Here is a 21,792-nt window from a genome sequence, read left to right as displayed (position 1 = left end):
ACTTTGAGGATAAATATTGTAATGTGTGGAGTGAGACTGACTGTAAGCACTACATTATACAGGTAATGTATTTTGGCTCCCTGGTGTTCTAGGTCAAATCAAATCAAATTGTATTAGTCACATGCGCCGAATACAACAGGTGTAGACCTTACAGTGAAATGCTTACTTACGAGCCCCTTTCCAGCAATGCAGTTTAAAAAAAATATGCATAAGAATAAGAGATAAAAGTAACAAGTAATTAAAGAGCAGCAGTAAAATAACAATAGCGAGACTATATACAGGGGGGTACTGAAACAGAGTCAATGTGCGGGGCACCGGTTAGTTGAGGTAGTATGTATATGTGGGTAGAGTTACTAAAGTGACTATGCATAGACGACAGCAGAGAGTAACAGTGGTGTAAAGGGGGGGGGGGGCAATGCAAATAGTCTGGGTAGCCACTTGACTAGATGTTCAGGAGTCTTATGGCTTGGGGGTAGAAGCTGTTTAGAAGCCACTTGGACCTAGACTTGGCGTTCCGGTACCGCTTGTCGTGCAGTAGCAGAGAGAACAGTCTATGACTAGGGTGGCTGGAGTCTTTGACATTTTTAGGGCCTTCCTCTGACACTGCCTGGTATAGAGGTCCTGGATCCAGGTCCAGGAAGATTGGCCCCAGTGATGTATTGGGCCGTACGCACTACCCTCTGTAGTGCCTTGCGGTCGGAGGCGGAGCAGTTGCCATACCCGGCAGTGATGTAACCAGTCAGGATGCTCTCGATGGTGCAGCTGTAGAACCTTTTGAGGATCTGAGGACCCATGCCAAATCTTTTCAGTCTCCAGAGGGGGAATAGGTTTTGTCGTGCCCTCTTCATGACTGTCTTAGTGTGCTTGGACCATGACAGTTTGTTGGTGATGTGGACACCAAGGAACTTGAAGCTCTCAACCTGCTCCACTGCAGCCCCTTCAATGAGAATGGGGGTGTGCTCGCTCCTCTTTTTCCTGTAGTCCACGATCATCTCCTTTATCTTGATCACGTTGAGGGAGAGGTTGTTGTCCTGGCACCACACAGTCAGGTCTCTGACCACCTCCCTATAGGGTGTCTCGTCGTTGTCGGTGATTAGGCCTACCACTGTTGTGTCATCAGCAAACTTAATGAAGGTGTTGGAGTCGTGCCTGGCCGTGCAGTCATGAGTGAACAGGGAGTACAGGAGTGGACTGAGCACGCACCCCTGAAGGGCCCCTGTGTTGAGGATCAGCATGGCGGATGTGTTGTTACCTACCCTTACCACCTGGGGTGGCCTGTCAGGAAGTCCAGGATCCAGTTGCAGAGGGAGGTGTTCAGTTCCAGGGTCCTTACCTTATTGATGAGCTTTGAGGGCACTATGGTGTTGAATGCTGAGCTGCAGTCAATGAATAGCATTCTCATATAGGGGTTCCTTTTGTCCAGGTGGGAAAGGGCAGTGTGGAGTGCAATAGAGATTGTATCATCTGTGGTTCTGTTGGGCCGGTATGAAATTTGGAGTGGGTCCATGGTTTCTGGGATGATGGTGTTGATGTGAGCTATGACCAGTCTTTCAAAGCATTTCATGGCTACAGATGTGAGTACTACGGGTCAGTAGTCATTTAGGCAGGTTCCCTTAGTGTTCTTTGGCAGAGACACTATGATGGTCTGCTTAAAACCTGTTGGTATTACAGACTCGGACAGGGAGAGGTTGAAATGTCAGTGAAGACACTTGCCAGTTGATCAGCGCATGGTCGCAGTATACGTCCTGGTAATCCGTCTGGCCCTCCGGCCTTGTGAATGTTGACCTGTTTAAAGGTCTTACTCACATCGGCTGCGGAGAGCGTGATCACACAGTCTTCCTATCACGGCTGTTGAAGGATGAGGACCAAGGTGCAGCGTTGTGAGCGTACATTTTACTTTATTTAAAAATGACGCCGACAAAAAACAATAAACCATACAAAACAAACCGTGAAGCTAAAGGCAATAGTGCCAACAAACAAAGACAACTTCCCACCAAGAACGGTGGGGAAAAAAGCTACCTAAGTATGGTTCCCAATCAGAGACAACGATATACAGCTGTCCCTAATTGAGAACCATACCCGGCCAAAACATAGCAATAGAAAATCATAGAAACACAAAACATAGAATGCCCACCCCAACTCACGCCCTGACCAAACCAAAATAGAGACATAAAAAGGATCTCTAAGGTCAGGGCGTGACACTTCCGAACAGCTGGTGCTCTTATTTATGTTTCAGTCTTATTTGCCTCGAAGCAAACATTGAAGTAGTTTAGCTCGTCTGGTAGGCTCATGTCACTGGGCAGCTCTCGGCTGTGCTTCACTTTGTAGTCTGTAATGGTTTGCAAGCCCTGCCACATCCGACGAGCGCCATAGACTGTGTATTACGATTTGATCTTAGTCCTGTATTAACGCTTTGCCAGTTTGATGGTTCGTCAGAGGGCAGAGTGGGATTTCTTGTAAGCTTCCTGGTTAGAGTCCCACTCCTTGGAAGCGGCAGCTCTAGCCTTTGGCTCAGTGCAGATGCTGCCTGTAATCCATGGCTTCTGGTTGGGGTATGTACGTACGGTCACTGTGGGGCTGACGTCATCGATGTACTTATTGATGAAGCCAATGATTGATGTGGTGTACTCCTCAATGCCATCGGAGGAATCCCGGAACATATTCCAGTCTGTGCTAGCAAAACAGCCCTGTAGCTTAGCAACTGCTTCATCTGACCACTTTTTTATTGATCTAGTCACTGGTGCTTCCTGCTTTAATTTTTGCTTGTAATCAGGGATCAAGAGGATAGAATTATGGTCAGATTTGCCAAATGGAGGGCAAGGGAGAGCTTTGTATGCATCTCTGTGTGTGGAGTATAGGTGGCCCAGAGTTCTTTTTCCTCTGGTTGCACATTTAACATGCTGATAGAAATTTGGTAAAATGGATTTAAGTTTCCCTGCATTAAAGTCCCCAGCAACTAGGAGCGCTGCCTCTGGGTGAACATTTTCTTGTTTGCTTATGGGGGAATACAGCTCATTCAATGCTGTCTTAGTGCCAGCCTCTGACTGTGGTGGTATGTAAACAGCTACGAAGAATACAGATGAAAACTCTCTCGGTAGGTAGTGTGGTCTACAGCTTATCATGAGATACTCTACCTCAGGCGAGCAATAACTCAAGACTTCCTTAGATATAGTGCACCAGCTGTTATTTACAGAATTATATAGTCCGCCGCCCCTTGTCTTACCAGACGCCGCTATTCTATCCTGCCTCTACATCGTATAACCAGACAGCTGTATGTTGATATTGTCGTCTCAGCCACGACCCCGTGAAACATAAGATGTTACAGTTTTTAATATCCCGTTGGTAGTTTAATCTTCCGCGTAACTTGTCGATTTTATTCTCCAAGGATTGCATGTTTGCTAGCAAAATGGAGGGACGTGGGGGTTTATTCGATCGCCTACGAATTCTCAGAAGGCAGCCAGACCTTCGCCCCCTCTTTCTCTTTCTCCGCCTCCTCTTCACGCAGATCATAGGGATTGGGGCCTATTCCCGAGGAAGCAGTGTATCCTTCGCATCGGGCACGTCAGAGTCGTGAAAGGAAAAAAAGGATTCTGCTAATCCGTGGTGAGTAATCGCAGTCCTGATGTTTAGAAGGTCATAAGAGACAGTAGCGACAACATTATGAACAAAATCAGTTTAAAAAAATAAGTTACAACCAACACAAATAAATGAACAAAAAACACAATCGACTGGGGGCATGTAAAATGTCTGCCTTATTCTCTAGCACCATCTTAGTTTAGGTAGAATGTCTTGACTTCTTTGTCCCCAAAGTGGCTTCATCCCTTCAAATCATGTTCCTCATCCTTGTTGATGTGAAATGACTGGATTGGTGACAGAAAATGGCAAAAGATTAAGGACAAGCTAGTAGGACATAATGTTGTTAGTTACATGGTCAAGTGATTGGGCGCTGGATATTTTGTGTACTGATACCACAAGAGGGCACTGTGTGACTTGAATCTCTCCCTCCCACCATACTACAATCTTCGCCTGGGTGATGAAAATCAAATGGATTAGTGGATACAGGATCAGAAGGGAACCCATTTCTTCTGTTTCTGTGAATCTATCCTCTTAACTCCACACATTCGTCTTTGTCCTGCCTTAAATAACTGTAAATATAAGAAAATATGCAGAGAGAGAGCGAGATAACAATCCACACAGTAAAATGACGATCACCATGATCAGATCAATATTTGCCCAAGTAACCTAAGAACAGAATTGTAATTTGGAGGCACTTAAAGTGGAACTGACAGCATTGTCTCTACTTTGCAGAAATGAAACAAACAGACAATCATAATATCAGTAAAAAATGTCAAATTCCCAGTTGATGCTACAAAACTACCTTTACAAGAGGTTTTAAAAATAGATTATATTTGACTCAACACTCCATGATGTAAACTAAAGCATTGTTGGCAGAATAGACGGATGCAGTTCAATGCATGATTTATATAATTCCCAAATACATTTCTTGGCAGTCCCAAAAATATTTCTATCAGGTTGTACATTACAGCTAGCCTGGTACATTGTTTGCTGCCTTCATTCAGGATGCATTGTTTCAGTTTCAGTATTTTGGACAAAAATGGAAAGTATTCAGACCCCTTAAATTTTTCCACATTTTGTTACATTACAGCCTTATTCTAAAATGGATGAAATTATATTTTTTTCTCATCAATCTACACACAATACACCATAATGTCAAAGCAAAAACAGGTTTTTAGACATTTTTGCGAATGTATAAAAAAAAATGTATATATACCTTATTTACATAAGTATTCAAAACCCTTTGCTATGAGACTTAAAATTGAGCTCAGGTGCATCCTATTTCCATTGATCATCCTTGAGGTATGAGGTATCTACAACTTGATTGGAGTCCACCTGTGGTAAATTCCATTGATTGGACATGATTTGGAAAGGCACACACCTGTCTATATAAAGGTCAAACAGTTGACAGTGCATGTCATAGCAAAAACCAAGCAATGAGGTCAAAGGAATTGTCTGTAGAGCTCCGAGACAGGATTGTGTCGAGGCACAGATCTGAGGAATGGTACCAGAAGACTGAAGGTCCCCAAGAAAACAGTGGCGTCTATCATTCTTAAATGGAAGAAGTTTGGTACCTCCAAGACTCTTCCTAGAGCTTGCCGCCCGGCCAAACTGAGAGACCAGGGGATAAAAGCCTAGGTCAGGGAGGTGACCAAGAACCAGCTGGTCACTTTGACAGAGCTCCAGAGAGTTCCACTGTGGAGATGGGAGAACCTTCCAGAAGGACAACCATCTCTGCAGCACTCCACCAATCAGGCCTTTATGGTAGAGTGGCCAGACGGAAGCCACTCCTCGGTAAAAGGCATATGACAGCCCACTTGGAGTTTGCCAAAAGGCACTTAAAGGACTCTCACACCATGAGAAACAAGATTCTCTGGTCTGATGAAACCAAGATTGAACTCTTTGGCCTGAATGCCAAGCGTCACGTCTGGAGGAAACCTGGCGCCATCCCTATGGTGAAGCATGGTGGTGGCAGCATCATGCTGTGGGGATGTTTTTCAGCGGCAGGGACTGGGAGACTAGTCGGGATTGAGGAAAAGATGAACAGAGCAAAGTACAGAGAGATCCTTGATGAAAACCTGCTCCAGACCTCAGACTGGGGCGAAGGTTCACCTTCCAACAGGACAACGACCCTTAGCACACAGCCAAGATAATGCAGGAGTAGCTTGGGGACAAGTGTCTGAATGTCCTTGAGTGTCCCAGCAAGAGCCCGGACTTGAAACCGATCGAACATCTCTGGAGAGACCTGAAAATAGCTGTGCAGCGATACTCCCCATCCAACCTGACAGAGCTTAAAAGGACCCGCAGAGAAGAATGGGAGAAACTACCCAAATATAGGTGTACCAAGCTTGTAGCGTCATACCCAAGAAAACTTGAGGCTGTAATTGCTGCCAAATTTGCAAACATTTCTTATAACCTGTTTTTGCTTTGTCATTATGGGGTATTGTGTGTAGATTGATGAGAATTTTTTTAAATCCATTTTAGATAAAGCCGTAACGTAACAAAATGTGGAAAATGTAAAGGGGTCTGATTATTTTTTTCGAATGCACTGTAACTGAGGCTGGGAATGTCAATACAATCAAACTACCAAGGGCAATGATCACAAGTCAGTCATAATGTGGCTAATAGACTAGTGTATTTATTTATGTAGCAAGCTAAAAACACAGAGCCTAATGTTAGCTAGCTAGCTAGCTGCTAGGAGGATGTCATGTCACTGGAGGAGTGGCTGACTTTTTCCCCTCATATTGGTTTTCGGTGGCTATACATGCAGGTGTCATTTGATTAGCTAGCAAGAACTTGAACAACTGTTATCCAGTTAGCATATCTCTTGCATTCGCAAATTCACTCTGGCTATCTACTCTGATTTCAAAGCACTCTTGTCTGAGTGTGCCAGAGCGCAGAATCACTAATGCATTTATGAACGCAACACCCGCTGAATATGACCGGTGTCAGTAAAAGTAGGCAAAAAAAGTAATAGCTAGTCACGAGTGCTCTTGATAACATGTAAACAGCCTAGCTAACCAGCTCTGCTAGGGCGAGTAAAATGCTCAGAGTGAGGTGTTCTCTCATTTGTGTCTTGAAGTAGCTAGCTAGCTAGCTAGAAAAATGTTGCCAGTTAGCTTGGGTACTTGGTTGAAGGCAAGCTGCAGAAGGCCGAGTAGGCTACAATACCCCATTGTTTATGAAACAGTTTGGGAGGGTTTATCTAATGTTCCTTCATTAGATTTTAGCTCATCCTGCTCTGCCTAGCATTAGTTGTTGATCTTGCTGTTGTCGATGTGCATAACTGAGGGAGAGAGAGCCTACCTTCCTACCTTTTCATGGTTGTTTGATCAATAGTTTGATCAATAGTTCCCAAATGTAAGAGAACTCCTGTGGTATTGACATATTTGCAGAAATCCATTCAGGTGTATTTTGTGGCTTTTGGCGAATGCATTCTAATGATCTAAAGTTTTTTGAAATGCCATATTCTTTCTGGGGGTGTATATGAACAGATTTTAATAAGATTTCATGTTGCTAAAATTTTGTCAGTTCCACTTTAACTCTGTGTATAAATCATAATCTTATTACTCCAGAGCACTGTCCTTTGATCGTGTCTTAGTTCATGCTCTACTTCCATGTACCCCACTTTCAGCTTGCGTTGTACTCTAACTCCTGATGCATGTGGGAAGATTACAGAGAGCTTTTCCACCTATTGTACTGCACAATGGATAATTCACACACACAAGTGCGTTCCTCGCTATTTTAACACCCTTGTTCTGGCTCTCTCTCCATTCTAGCTTTACTTTGATCCTCCAACATCAGTACTTTTATTTTGTTTGTGTATTTTTTAAAATTATTATTTACTATGTGGTTTTCATGCAGCCGGGCTATCCGCCAGGACTCATACCTTTCTTTTCTCCCCGTCTTACTCTGCCATCCCAGAGGCATAATGTACATTATTCTGGCATAGGCAGTATGCAAGTACTTCAATGGGTTTCAGGGGACTTTGTGGAGGTTGTTCAAAGAGTAATGCTTTGGAGTGTTTTTCATAGCACCCATTGTTCATTTTTCACCACACAGAGATACACCTATAAGATAATGTTCCAGGTTCATGACTATTTTATAATTGTATTATCAAACGTTAGCCCTTTTGTAAATGCTGCAATACAGACACTAGAGCAGATATATACAAAAAAGAAAGGTGTGTGTGTGTGTGTGTGTGTGTTTGTGTGTGTGTGTACATATGTTTATGTGTTTGTATCACTGATAAGACTGATGCTCTGCTCTGATGACGGTCTTTGAATTCTAAAGCTGCTTACATTAATTAGAAGGCTTACCATCTCCATAATTACCCTGCTCTTGCTAAACAAGCAGCTGAAAGGAATAGCAGTTGCTCAGGATAGTGGATCATCAAAAAAAACATCAATTTCTCACAATTTCTCATCCTGTTTTTCTGCATCCGTTCTATCTATATGACCTTTGCTAGAGAGCCATGGACAAGGTTACTCAGAGATACAGAGATGGTCTCAGAGGAAATGATAGGAGTCTTTAAAGGGCACATAGATTCACCCCTATAGTACAGCAGTTGAGCATTCATGTTTTCCACAAAGGTCAAGAAATCCCCAGCCTTTAGAGATTGAGTCATAACTCACTTGGCACAAACTGGTTGGAACAACGTTGTTTCAATGTAATTTCAATATAATGTGACATTGAATCTATGTTTGAAACACATTTGTATTTGAAAAAGTATTCAACCACTACTGTTTTCATATAATTCCACCAGCGTTGCAAACATTAAAATTAGGGTAAAACTTAACAAATATTACTTAACCTGTCTAACAGGTTAACATCAATCTAATTTCAACATAATCATCAACACTATGTACAGTGGGGAGAACAAGTATTTGATACACTGCCGATTTTGCCTATTGTCCTGTAGCCCATCCCAGCCTTGTGCAGGTCTACAATTTTATCCCTGATGTCCTTACACAGCTCTCTGGTCTTGGCCATTGTGGAGAGGTTGGAGTCTGTTTGATTGAGTGTGTGGACAGGTGTCTTTTATACAGGTAACGAGTTCAAACAGGTGCAGTTAATACAGGTAATGAGTGGAGAACAGGAGGGCTTCTTAAAGAAAAACTAACAGGTCTGTGAGAGCCGGAATTCTTACTGGTTGGTAGGTGATCAAATACTTATGTCATGCAATAAAATGCAAATGAATTACTTAAAAATCATACAATGTGATTTTCTGGATTTTTGTTTTAGATTCCGTCTCTCACAGTTGAAGTGTACCTATGATAAAAATTACAGACCTCTACATGCTTTGTAAGTAGGAAAACCTGCAAAATCGGCAGTGTATCAAATACTTGTTCTCCCCACTGTATATGTGAAAATTGCTTTGAAAATTCCATGTAGAATGGTTAAAAATCTCACGTAGAATCTACATGGAAAATGCAACACAATTCATGTTGTGTTGTAAATATGTTGAACATGCAACATCAGATAAACGTAACATTTTCAGCATATTTTAGATGTTGATATTTTTGCATATTCTCTCTGTTAAATCAATCTGTTTTTCATCCTATATTCAATATATTGGGTGATTGAAATTATGTTGAATTTCATATTTGTTTAGACATTTTATTTGACCTTGTTTCAATGTTGATAGTAAAATTGTATGTTTAAAACAAAGTCACACCATCAACCTAAAAGAATGCATACTTGTCTGAACAGTACCCCTCATATACCAGTAAGAGTCAATGTACTTCAGTGAGGACAAGCCTGCCATCCAGATGCTTATCTCTAAGCACACCATTTAGCTTCAGAAACAAACAGTGTTCATTTCTGCTGAGCTATTACGTCAACACGTATGGATACTGATCAGCTTCCATACTCATTTGCGTAGCTCCTCTACCTTAACACTGAATAGTTGAAAGTAACTCATCTAACTTGTTTAACACAAGATATGTGAAAGTACATTTGAAGTGAGGTTGAATTTTTGTGGTCTACATTCAATGTAGTAAATTGACATCTGATTTTCCCAAAGGACGCCATCATTTCAACATGTAGCTAGGTGTACTATCATTCATTCATGATTGATCTTCAGAAGTTTAGAAGTAGTTACCATTAATCCTATAAATAAACTTTTACCTTTGGATATTGTCTCTTATAAATATGTTATTCCTAATATATATGGATAAGACAATATTCACATGTAAATATGATGTTTTGTGATTTCCATTGCATGAGGTGTTGCCACTAGTGAAAAAGGTGTCTTGTCGATGTGTTCATGACGTCTTCTGACAGCTGCACCCGATTGACTTGATTGCCTTATTAGTATGAGTAGCCTATAATAATTAACACAGAACACAACCAATTGCAAGCTAATTAAGCCGTGTGGAGAAGAAGACAATCACTGACAATAATTTTGTCACCTATAATTGCAAATGGGACTTGGTTTGGTTGTTTGGACTACTGCAATTTAGCTATGGCTTATCATAAACAATGGAGTAAATTCCATGCAGATGTTTTAGCTCAGGCAGAGTCTAGAAATAATGTAACATCTGATATTTCTACTGAAACTAGTGTTGATAGTAATTTGATGTACACCTTCTCCCATGTTAAAACCAGTGATCGTACTGAAAGATTGTTTGATACTGATGAGATTGAGAGGTCGTCTGATAGTGTACTGCGTGTGAACCATGATCTTCTCAAACTGCAAGAAAGGGTGGTATGTGTAAAGCTGGCATCTTGGGCTAATGAAAACAACCTCACCAGGGGTGCATTAAGTGGTTTATTGGTAATTCTTAGAGAAGAGGGGCTTACTGTTTCAAAAGATGCATGCACACTTATGCATACACCCAGAGAGTACAACACTATTGAGAAATGTGAGGGTAATTATACATATTTTTGGTGTTGAGCAGGGTATGGTGAATGAAGACTTTGGTTGAGCAACCAGATTTCATCAACGATTTGAAAATCAATGTTGGTGTTCCTCTTTTCAAATCATCCATCTGCCAACTTTGACCTATTTTATGCAGTTTTAATTAGTTCCATTTGTTGCCTTATTCTCTAGAGAGGCAAAGCCAGTACCTGTGAATGATGTCCTGAGTTGAAAGTGCTCATGGTGCTCTCCCTCAACGTGATCAAGACAAAGGAGCTGATCGTGGACTAAAGGAAAACAGCCCAGTACATCACTGGGGCCAAGCTCCCTGCCATCCAGGACCTCTATACCAAGCAGTGTCAGAGGAAGGCCCTAAAAATTGTCAAAGACTCCAGCCACCCTAGTCATAGACTGTTCTTTCTGCTACTGCAGGGCAAGCGGTACCGGGGCGCCAAGTCTAGGTCCAAGAGGCTTCTAAACAGCTTCTACCCCCAAGCCATAAGACTCCTGAAAACCTAAACAAATGGCTACCCAGACTATTTGCATTAACTCCCCGCCCCCCCCCCCTTACACCGTTGCTACTCTCTGTTATCATCGATGCATAGTCACTTTTATAACTCTACCCACATGTACATATTACCTCAACTAACCGGTTCCCCCGCACATTGACTCTATATCTGTACCCCCCCCCCCCCTCCCTGTATATAGTCTCGCTATTGTTATTTTACTGCTGCTCTTTATTTACTTGTTACTTTTATTTCTTATTCTGATCCACTTTTTTTAACTGCATTGTTGGTTAGGGGCTCGTAAGTAAGCATTTCACTGTAAGGTCTTCACCTGTTGTATTCGGCTCATGTGACTAATACAAATTGATTTGAAGTTCCCCAAAAACAGTGGCATTCATCATTCTTAAATGGAAGAATTTGGAACCACCGAGACTCTTCCTAGAGCTGGCTGCCCGGCCAAACTGAACAATCGGGGGAGAAGGGCCTTGGTCAGGGAGGTGACCAAGAACCAGATGGTCACTCTGACTGAGCACCAGCATTCTCTGCAGCACTCCACCAATAAGGCATTTATGGTAGAGTGGTCAGACGTAAGCCACTCCCCAGTAAAAGGCACATGACAGCCCTCTTGGCGTTTGCCTAAAGGACTCTGACCATGAGAAACAAGATTCTCTGGTCTGATGAAACCAAGCTTGAACTCTTTGGCCTGAATGTCAAGCATCACGTCTGGAGGAAACCTGGCACCATCCTTACCGTAAAGCATGGTGGTGGCAGCATCATGCTGTGGGGATGTTTTTCAGCGGCAGGGACTGGGAGACTAGTCAGGATCGAGGGAAAAATGACCGGTGCAAAGTACAGAGATCCTTGACGAAAACCTGCTCAGGACCTCAGACTAGGGCAAAGGGTCACCTTCCAACAGGACAACGACCCTAAGCACACAGCCAAAACGACATAGGAGGGACTTCGGGACAAGTCTCTGTCTGTCCATGTGTGGTTCAGCCAGAGCCTGGACTTGAACCCAATCGAACATCTCTGGAAAGACCTGAAAATAGCTGTGCAGCGGCGCTCCCATCTTGCCTGACAGAGCCTGGGAGGATCTGCAGAGAAGATTGGGAGAAACTCCCCAAATACAAGTGTACCAAGCTTGTAGCGTCATACCCAAGAAGACTTGTGGCTGTATTCGCTGCCAAAGGTGCTTTAACAAAGTACACCCAGAAAATTAGGGGTTCAACAAGGGTTCTTCTGAGATCCTCAGAGTTCTTCGAAGAACCTTAGGGTTCCTGGCACTGAGAATCTTCCCCAAAAGGTTCTTCCAGGAACCACATAGGAGGTGGGGTTCATCGAAGAACCTCCTTAGTTGGTGGGGGTTCTTGCAGGAACCTAACTGCCCTACTGAAACATTTGGATTTTAATTTGAAAGGACAGCAGGTGCAGGCACTTAAATTGAGGAGACCTTTACATTTTTCAGTTAAGGTAAGGTCTGTCCCTTATGATCAAAATTGATATTATTTTGTGATGATACCATCTAGCTTTTTTTCTAAAAAAGAAAATGGACATAATTCAATGGAAATCAATCAACAAAGAGGTACGAATATGTACTATATGTTGAAGGCTAGCTGTATTGGGTGCAGATGGCTGAACTGCTCAATTTTGTGTCTGTCTGCAGGTATGCAGACAAGGATACATACAAGGGTATGTCAATTGGAATGTTATGCGGATCACATGTACCATCCTCCTCCCATTAAAAAAAAATATAGTTTTTACCCCTTTTTCATTGTATCCAATTGGTAGTTAGTCTTGTCTCATCGCTGCAATTCCCGTATGGACATGGGAGAGGCGAAACATAACCCAACCAAGCCGCACTGCTTCTTGACACAATGACCACTTAACCCGGAAGCCAGCCACACCAATATATCGGAGGAAACACCGTACACCTGGCGACCGTGTCAGCGTGCACTGCGCCCAGCCTGCCACAGGAGTCACTAGTGCTCGATGGGACAAGGACATCCCTGCCGGCCAAACCCTCCCCTAACCCGGACAAAGCTGGGCTAATTGTGTGCCGCGTCATGGGTCTCCCAGTTGCGGCCGGCTGTGACGGAGCGGCACAGCGACGCAGTGCCTTAAACCACTGCGCCACTTGGGATGCCCCTCCCTTACCTTTTCAATTAAAATCCCATAGGCCTCTACATTATGGACAAGGTATGTGTATGAAAACCATTATCAAAACAGTGTTTTTCATTCACATTTACCACAAAAACAAAGGTATGAATACAGTCGTGTGCATGTTTTGTTAGGATTCAGACTTCACCCTCCCTACACCTCTGAATATAAGAGGAAACATGTTCAATCACCATGCACTGCAAAATCATTCTGGCTATTGATACGGAGAACATCAACACGCCAAAGGATATACATTTACATTTAAGTCATTTAGCAGACGCTCTTATCCAGAGCGACTTACAAATTGGAAAGTTCATACATATTCATCACCACTGGTCCCCCCGTGGGGAATGAACCCACAACCCTGGCGTTGCAAGTGCCATGCTCTACCAACTGAGCCACACGGGACCTATACCCATTGGACTTGGGGCTCTGCTGGGAGTTTACCTCATATTTTGATTTGTTTATTCTACTTTGCCACTAAAATCATAATAGACACTGACAACCAAAATATTGTGTTATTGTTATTTGTATTAATCATAATAATAGGGGGATAGCTAAAAGGTCTTCAAAAGGTTCTTAGAGGATCCATTAAAAAAGGTTCTTCGAATAACTTGTAGGGGTTCCCCCACAGTTTAAATTTGAAGATTTTACCTTTTATTTTTAGTGTACTGAGTAAAGGGTCTGAATACTTATATACATTTCTTTTTTTTATATATATTTGTGACCCGATTCAGGAAACTAGGCGTATGTCGCAAGTCACAACTTTACAGGAGAGCCGTTTTGAAAAAAATATTATAATAATTAAAAAATGTTGGGGGGCAGAAATGCCTTCTCGAACATGTGAACTTTCAGGTGCCTTTAATAAACTGGTATGCCATCTAAATACGAATACAATTGTTCAATTATGAGCCTTGTTGGTTAAGCCACAGAAAAAGTCAGTAACCTTCCCACTAGCCATGATTGGCTGAGATAATGAGTGGGGTGGACATACCAAGAGATGAGAATGGATTGGTCTGCCATATAGAAGGCTTCTGTCTATTTGAGCTCGTCAGTCTGTCTTGGTAATCGTGTCGAACGTGGCTTTAAAAAAAAATATATATATTGCATAGTGGAACTGCATAAGTGTTGCTCTCCACTTTCTGGAGGATCAAGTTTTGAAATCAGTGGAATTAGAATATGATAGCTAAAGAGATGGAGAAAACACCTGTTTCCGGATTACATCTTCAAACTAAGGGCAACCGTGGTATATGGCATTCCTGATAGGGAGACACGTCCATCATGCATGATAGTCTAGCGTTGGCTAGCTATATTTTCAGATATTACACGTTTCTAATTTTGACAGGGGTTTCATTTCAAGCTAAAGTGTACTGTTAGCTAGCTAACGTTAGCTGGCTGGCTCCCTAGCTGATATTATTTGTATCCCAGAGCCATTTGCTTTTCTTGTTAGAGCCTAATGTTAGCTAGCTAACATTGAACCTGGCTGTTTATCTCCCAGCACTGTGGCATTGTTGGCACTGTTCATTGTTGTTTAACGAGCTAACGTTAGCTGGCTGGCTCGTTAGCTAACATTATGTGATGTGTGTACAACACCCATTGAATATGGTCGGTGTCAGTAAACGTCTGCAAAAATTTAAATTAAATTATTGCCAGCAGAGCTGGTTAGGCTGTTTTCATGTTATCCATAGGTAAGCAAATCATCGGCCAGAGCGTCAAGTGTGCACTCCGAGAGCAAAACAAGATGGGTGGGGCTAAAGCTTAAGAGGGTGTGAACGATGCTGAATGGTGTCGACAAAGAAGAGCTCTTCACCAGATACCAAAACATTCAAAGGCCGTTTTTCTAAGTGAGTTTACAAGTCGATCAACTTTAAAAGCAGAATTACTTTCCCATTGTTACTCAAATACAGTGTATGACATACCATTTTGTAGTTATGAGTCTCTACTTTTATCCAATGTAAAAAACACAATTTCACATTTTGCCACATAAGAACAAATCCAGGTGGTGAGTCACATTTTGCAAACATTTCTAAAAACCTGTTTTTGCTTTGTCATTATGGGGTATTGTGTAAAGGTTGATGAGAGAGAGAAAAACTACTTCATCCATTTTAGAATAAGGCTGTAACGTAACAAAATATGCAAAAAGTCTGAATACTTTCCGAGCCAGCACGTGGAGACTTGCAAGTTGATGTGATAAAGTCCAGACTGACAGACAGGAGAGAGGCCTGGCACTCAACATAAACATTTTACAGGACAACTTTTACTTGTATTGTCTTTATTATTGAATTGAATGCTATCAGTCAAGATGGGGAAGGAGGAAGCCTGTGTATTCTGCACTAGGATCAGGGAACTCCTATTGTATCCAGGACACTTCACAGGAAGGTATGACCACTGCTTTGTTTGCCAAGGTAGCCCCATTACCACCAGACAACATGCCGTTAGGCACAGTATCTGTATCGGCTGGGAATGACAATGAAAGATAAAAGGTTCACATTGTTATATTAGCAGAACACTGCTTCTATGGTATTATGTAAAGGATGTAAAGGATCTATCATGGACCTGTTACTACATTTGAAAGTTATCAAAACACTTAGTTTAGAATATCTACATAAATTCATCAATTGCATTCTTCTCATGTTACTCTGTAGGCTACTGACCTATTTAAAGCTTCCTCCGGCATCTCACCGTACATCTGCCTGTAGTTATTGAACTCAACCTGCAGGAAGTTTGTTTGTTGTGATTGAGTGGGGGGAAACAGAGAGCTACAAGCATTGTATGATGCTGCATTTGCCTATCTCCACTTAGGCTACTGCTAGTGGATTGAGCATAGTGCTCAACATTGCCTGTGAAAGTGGGTTAAAATAGCTAATATTCAAAAATCTTAAACAATAAGACATGATCACTTAAAGTAGGTAATCAAAAATATGAAGTAGATGTAACGAAGAATAACAGTTTTGGAATTGATAAATTAAGTTGGATCCAAGCCATTTTTTTTAGATGCAGGACTTATAGTGTTTGTGAAACATCAAAAGTTAAGTGTATTGTACATAAGAATACATCATGTTGGAATACTCAAAAGCTGATGCAAATAATTGCCAATTTTAAGTACAACTAACACAATATTTTTTTATAGTGCACTCTGCAGCGCTGCCTCCAGGGCATGATTCATGACAATAAATGCAAACCTGCAAATGAATGAGACCCCCCTTCACAGGTATGCTAGGCCTCACTCCAACGACCACGGGACCAGAAACAAGATAAGACTTGAGTTCCATATTATACAAAGGAACTTCAATGCAGTCCATCTCTATGCCTTGAACTAACACTAACCAGCTGCTGAAGTGTCAGGCATTGGCAAAACACCTTCCAAAATGAGGGACTGGGCTGCCCCAGTGTCCCGCAGTATCTTCACAGGCTGTTTAACAGCATCACCACTCTGCAGAGACACAATCCCGTCTGAAACAAAGGGGTTCATACAAATCTTATCCAAAATCTTGTTCAGAAGATAAACCAGTCCCAAACAGAGATGTAACACTTAAACTGCTGGGCCTCGCTAACCCCCCCGCCCCCCCCCCCCCTTACTACGCCAATGAGCAGCCATTTAGACTGCAACATTCTAGCTGTCTAATAATGTCACCACTTCCGCCGAAGTCGGCTCCTCTCCTTGTTCGGGCGGCGTTCGGGGATCGACGTCACCGGCATTCTAGCCATCGCCGCTCCATTTTTCATATATCCATTTGTCTTGTTTTGTTTCCATACACACCTGGTTTTCATTTCCCCTATCAATCTACTTGTATTTAACCCTCTGTTTCCCATCATGTTTTGTGTGTAATTGTTTCATGTTATTGTGCTGTTTTATTACGCACTTTACTTTTGTTATGTTCCGTGTTTTGAGCGCATTTGATTTACGTAGTGCTCTCGTTTTGGAACTAAAATAAAAGTGTGCCTGTTTACATCACGCTACTCTCCTGCACCTGACTTTGCCTCTTATACACCCGATGACAAATAAGTATATTTCATATGCTACCAAAACAATTATCCTTTGATTGCATTTATGAAGGTCTTGGATAACAGAATAGGAAGAGAAAAAAAATATTTAAAAGAACACAATAGCATTTTCATTAGTTTGTTACTGTAGGTCATCTGCCACATGCTCACCTGTGGAGTGCAAAGGAATAGTGGTTATTCTTGGAAAAATAGATATTTTGAAATGGAGTTCTCTTCAATTTTGTGCCGCGTCATCTCTTCAATTTTGAGAGTTATTTGGTAAAGGTAAGTGTTTTGGAAACCTCAGAATCTGCTCTTTCTGATACTATATAAAACATAGAAACGTCTTACCTGCATGTGACTGTAGGAGGATTTGAAAAAGTCTGTTTTTGGCACTTCGAGAAAGAAAATGACATGTCCTCTTAACTGCTTAAAACACACATTCTGTTTGTGATATCAAAATTCTAACAACACACGTGTGTTAAATGCACTTATTTAGGAAAAGTTAAGGACGGAAGAGGGCATGGCTGATTTATTAACATTTTTAATTCAGTCAATTTTAAATTCAGTCAAAATGACTGCCTCCCACAAGAATAACCAGCTTTTTCTAAAATATTTCTGTTCCAATTTATGACAGACAATATGGCCTTTCTCACAGCAGTAATGACAAACTGGCAGATACGAAGAATCAGCCCACCCCTTTCTTTGGGCACTGTGGAAAAAAGAGTGAAATCTTGTAGTCTTCTCTGGATTGCTTTTTGTGTAGAGATAACTACTTGGGGCCTTGATTGTGAAGGTAGTTTTACTATATGTGTCAACACAAATTAATCTGCAAGGACTGCAGCTTTCTCAGGAGTGAGATCCTTGTGCTTGTTAATGAAGGCCACTCTTGAACTGTTCGAGTAGCATGAGTGTCTTTAAACCCTCAAGGTCCTTGCGAAGAACACCACCAATCAAAAAGACATGGTTGTTCCCTTGTGTGTATGCCTCTGGACCTACTCCTAAGCCCGAAAAATAGCAGCTTCAACAATGTCATAATTTGAACTCTGTTCAAGAGATAAAGTGCCGTACACATTCTGAGCTTTTCCCACAAGAACACTTGAGGGGCAGTGACCAGATTTAGCGTCAACATTTTAGGGACGTGGCAATCCGCTCAAACAGATTATTTTTTATTTGAACCTTTATTTAACTAGGCAAGTCAGTTTAGAACAAATTCGTATTTACAATGACGGCCTACCCTGGCCAAACCTTAATCCAGATGACGCTGGTCCAATTGTGCGCCGCCCTATGGGACTCCCATTCACGGCCGGTTGTGATACAGCCTGGAATCAAACCAGGGTCTGTAGTGACACCTCTAGCACTGAGATGCAGTGCCTTATTCCCGAGTGACACAGCGGTCTAGAAGTCCAGCTCTTTTTTTGTTGAAAGACAGTACAAGGACATGTCAAACACTTTTGAGGGTGCAGGATTGCATGACTGGATCTGGAGTACTTCCAGATCTATCTCTTTGGCATGCTACCACCTCTTAATTGAATGGCATGGAATGCTTTTGTTCTTAGTGTTTGGCTGCATGTTCTTCTTGTTATAGTCTGTACTGAAACTCAAATTTCTGTTGCTCCAATTTTGCCTTTTGTTCTAACTCCTACAGTTGCATATCATAGCGGTTTACCCTACTACCGGTAGGACCCTCTTCATCAAACTCTCCCTCTGGGAGGACTTCCTTTTCATCAGTCTTTCTCTCCGGGACAATTTTCCTCTCCACCAAAGCAGCATCGAGCAGCTCTTTGACTTCTGATTTTGGATGGGCAGCTGTCATACTGATATCATAATGCTTTGTAATGATGATGATTAAATTCACCTTTGTCCATTCATCGAATATTTCCCAAGTAGGTTTTCCCCCAAATGCTTGCAATCAAAGTATTTTTTCCCCAAACTGATTTCACCCAATCTTATAAACCCTTATGTTGGTTGTCAGTGACAGATATAGCTTCAGAGTAGGTGATTAGAGCGACTACCATACTAATGGGAAATAGGATCCTGGACGAGCCCACATTTTGTTATGTTGTTACGTTGTGCCTACTGGGTGCGGGCCAAGCAACTCGAGTAAGGTCTTAAAAGACACCCACCATGGACACCCACTGAATTTTTCTTACAACATACAAAATAACAAATTAAAAGAAAAACCCACACTACCTTAGGATAGGGAGTACACCAGTGATGGACTAAAAGTTTTTGCATCAGGGTTTCTGGTCCTCCATAAATGTTCCATACATACAGCATAGAAAAAGGTTGTCATTACATGGATTTCAATGACTGTTAAATACTGATGAAAAAGCCCTTAAACGGAGTAGGAGCTGCTCAAGAATGCTTTCCATGTTTTTTTTGACAGTGTGCCACATTTTCATTGTTAATAGCAATTCTATCAATATAAATTGTCTGAACTGCCTAAAACATTTTGCCATCAAAAGTGATTTTAATGTGAAATGATTTCAGGCCAAAACTTAATTCGTCAAAATATTACATAAACAGTTGCATACATGAGTTTTATTGACTCATGTCAATAAAGAAAATATGGTCCGCCAAGCAAAAACCTGATAAAAATGCATTTATAAGAATGCTGTAATTACAGAAATGGTTTGCTCAGTGGGAAATGAATATCCAACTGGTCAGTGACAACTGTGTGGAGTTTGTGACAGCAAATATGTGAGCTTATTACAGTATTAGAGACAATATGTCCTGGGATTTCCGATGATCTTCTCTGTAGAAAAGGTCTCCAACCTTTTGTAGCATCAGAGCTAACATTTTAACATATCGCAAGCTACTCATTATTTTCTAACTTTCAAATAGGCACATTCTTCTTTTCTCCTCTCCCCTGAAACTCTTCCCCGGTCCCTAGTGTACAAGAGAAAGTAGTACACCATGTTTTCTGTCAATATACCTGGTAAGATAATGGTTATAAAATCAGTGATTTGTTTTTGCAAAATTCTGTTTTATGTTTTCTCAGTTTTATTTTTCCTAGTTTTAGATTTCTTAATTTTTTTACTCAAAATTACAATTGTTCATAAAGAAACAATGAAATTGGATGTTCTGAGTCCATGTCAGTGATTAAATCAAATACTTTTTAGGTCTGGAAGAAAACCAACACATTTTGATTTCTGAGAATAATTCCCCTTTAATTGGGCATCTGGCCCTTTAACAGGTCGATGTCGGCACCCCCGGGGAAATCGAATTAGCATAATAAAAAAATCCCCATAAAAATCAGTAAATTTAAGCTACAGATATCTGCATTGGATGCATTTCAATCCACCGCATCCAGAGCTAGAGTGATGTTTGTCAGACCATGAAACATCGCAAAAATCGTTCTTCTCACAAAATCGTCTGTAGCATCCAAATGGTTTGCCCTACAAACCCCTCTGGAAAGAGGAGACTCTCGCGAACATGATGGTCTGTGTTTTGCTCTACGACCCCCACAAGCGTCTTGGGACTCATCTGAAGTCGGTACACCCTATATGCCAACTTCTGTCTGTAGCGTCCGAACCATTTGGGCTACATACTAATATGACCCCTCTGTGTAAAGATGAGACTCTCACGAACATGTGCATGTGTTGTTTTGCTCTAGGACGCCCACAGGCCTTACAAGACTCATTTGAAGATTCCCTGGTACCAGTTTAAAAAGTTATGGAAGTACAGTAAACAGTTCATTGGGAAAATATTGACCCCTTGACTTTTTCTACATTTTGTTACATTACAGCGTTATTCTAACACACAATAACCCATAATGACCTAGCAAAAACAGTAAAATAAAATAAAAATAAAAATAATAAAATGAAATATTACATTTACATACCGTAAGTACTCTGACCTTTACTCAGTACTTTGTTGAAATACTTTGGCAGAGATTACAGCCTTGAGTCTTGTTGGGTATGACACTACAAGCTTGGCACGTGTCAAGTGACGCTTGGCATTCAGACCAAAGATTTCAATCTTGGTTTCATCAGACCAGATAATCTTGTTTCTCATGGTCTGAAAGTCTTTAGGTGCCTTTTGGCAAACTCCAAGAGGGCTGTCATGTGCCTTTTACTGAGGAGTGGCTTCTGTCTGGCCACTCTACCATAAAGGCCTGATTGGTGGAGTGCTGCAGAGATGGTTGTCCTTCTGGAAGGTTCTCCCATCTCCACAGAGGAACTCTGGAGCTCTGTCAGTGTGACCATCGGGTTCTTGGTCACCTCCCTTACCAAGGCCCCTTTCCCCTGATTGCTCAGCTCTAGGAAGAGTCTTGGTGGTTCCAAACTTCTTCCATTTAAGAATGATGGATGCCGCTGTGTTCTTGGGGACCTTCAATGCTTCAGAAATGTTTTGGTACGCTTCACCAGATATGGACAATTCCTTCGACCTCATAGCTAGGTTTTTGCTCTGATATGCGCATTCAACTGTGGGACCTTATATAGACAGTTGTGTGCCTTTCCAAATCATGTCCAATCAATTGAAAATACCACAAGTGGACTCCAATCAAGTTGTAGAAACATCTCAAGGATGATCAATGGAAACTGGATGCACCTGAGTTCAATTTCGAGTCTCATAGAGAAGAGTCTGAATACTCATGTAAATAATGTATTTCTATTTTTATTTTCATACATTTGCTACAATTTCTAAAACCCTTTTTTTGCTTTGTTATTATGCAGTATTGTGCTTAGATTTGTGAGGAAA

The 21,792-nt window shown here is 41.5% G+C and overlaps 1 long non-coding RNA gene across 1 annotated transcript in view; it reads left to right on the top strand.

Annotated features, from left to right (window-relative positions):
• Positions 1-21,792, top strand: part of LOC111971681 (uncharacterized) — a 54,143-nt gene that overhangs the window by 6,154 nt on the left and 26,197 nt on the right. The gene's annotated exons all lie outside the window — the stretch shown is intronic.

The sequence above is a fragment of the Salvelinus sp. IW2-2015 genome, linkage group LG13 (assembly GCF_002910315.2).
Source record: "Salvelinus sp. IW2-2015 linkage group LG13, ASM291031v2, whole genome shotgun sequence".
Taxonomy (NCBI): Eukaryota; Metazoa; Chordata; class Actinopteri; order Salmoniformes; family Salmonidae; genus Salvelinus; species Salvelinus sp. IW2-2015.
This window is presented reverse-complemented; position numbering and strand designations above follow the sequence as displayed.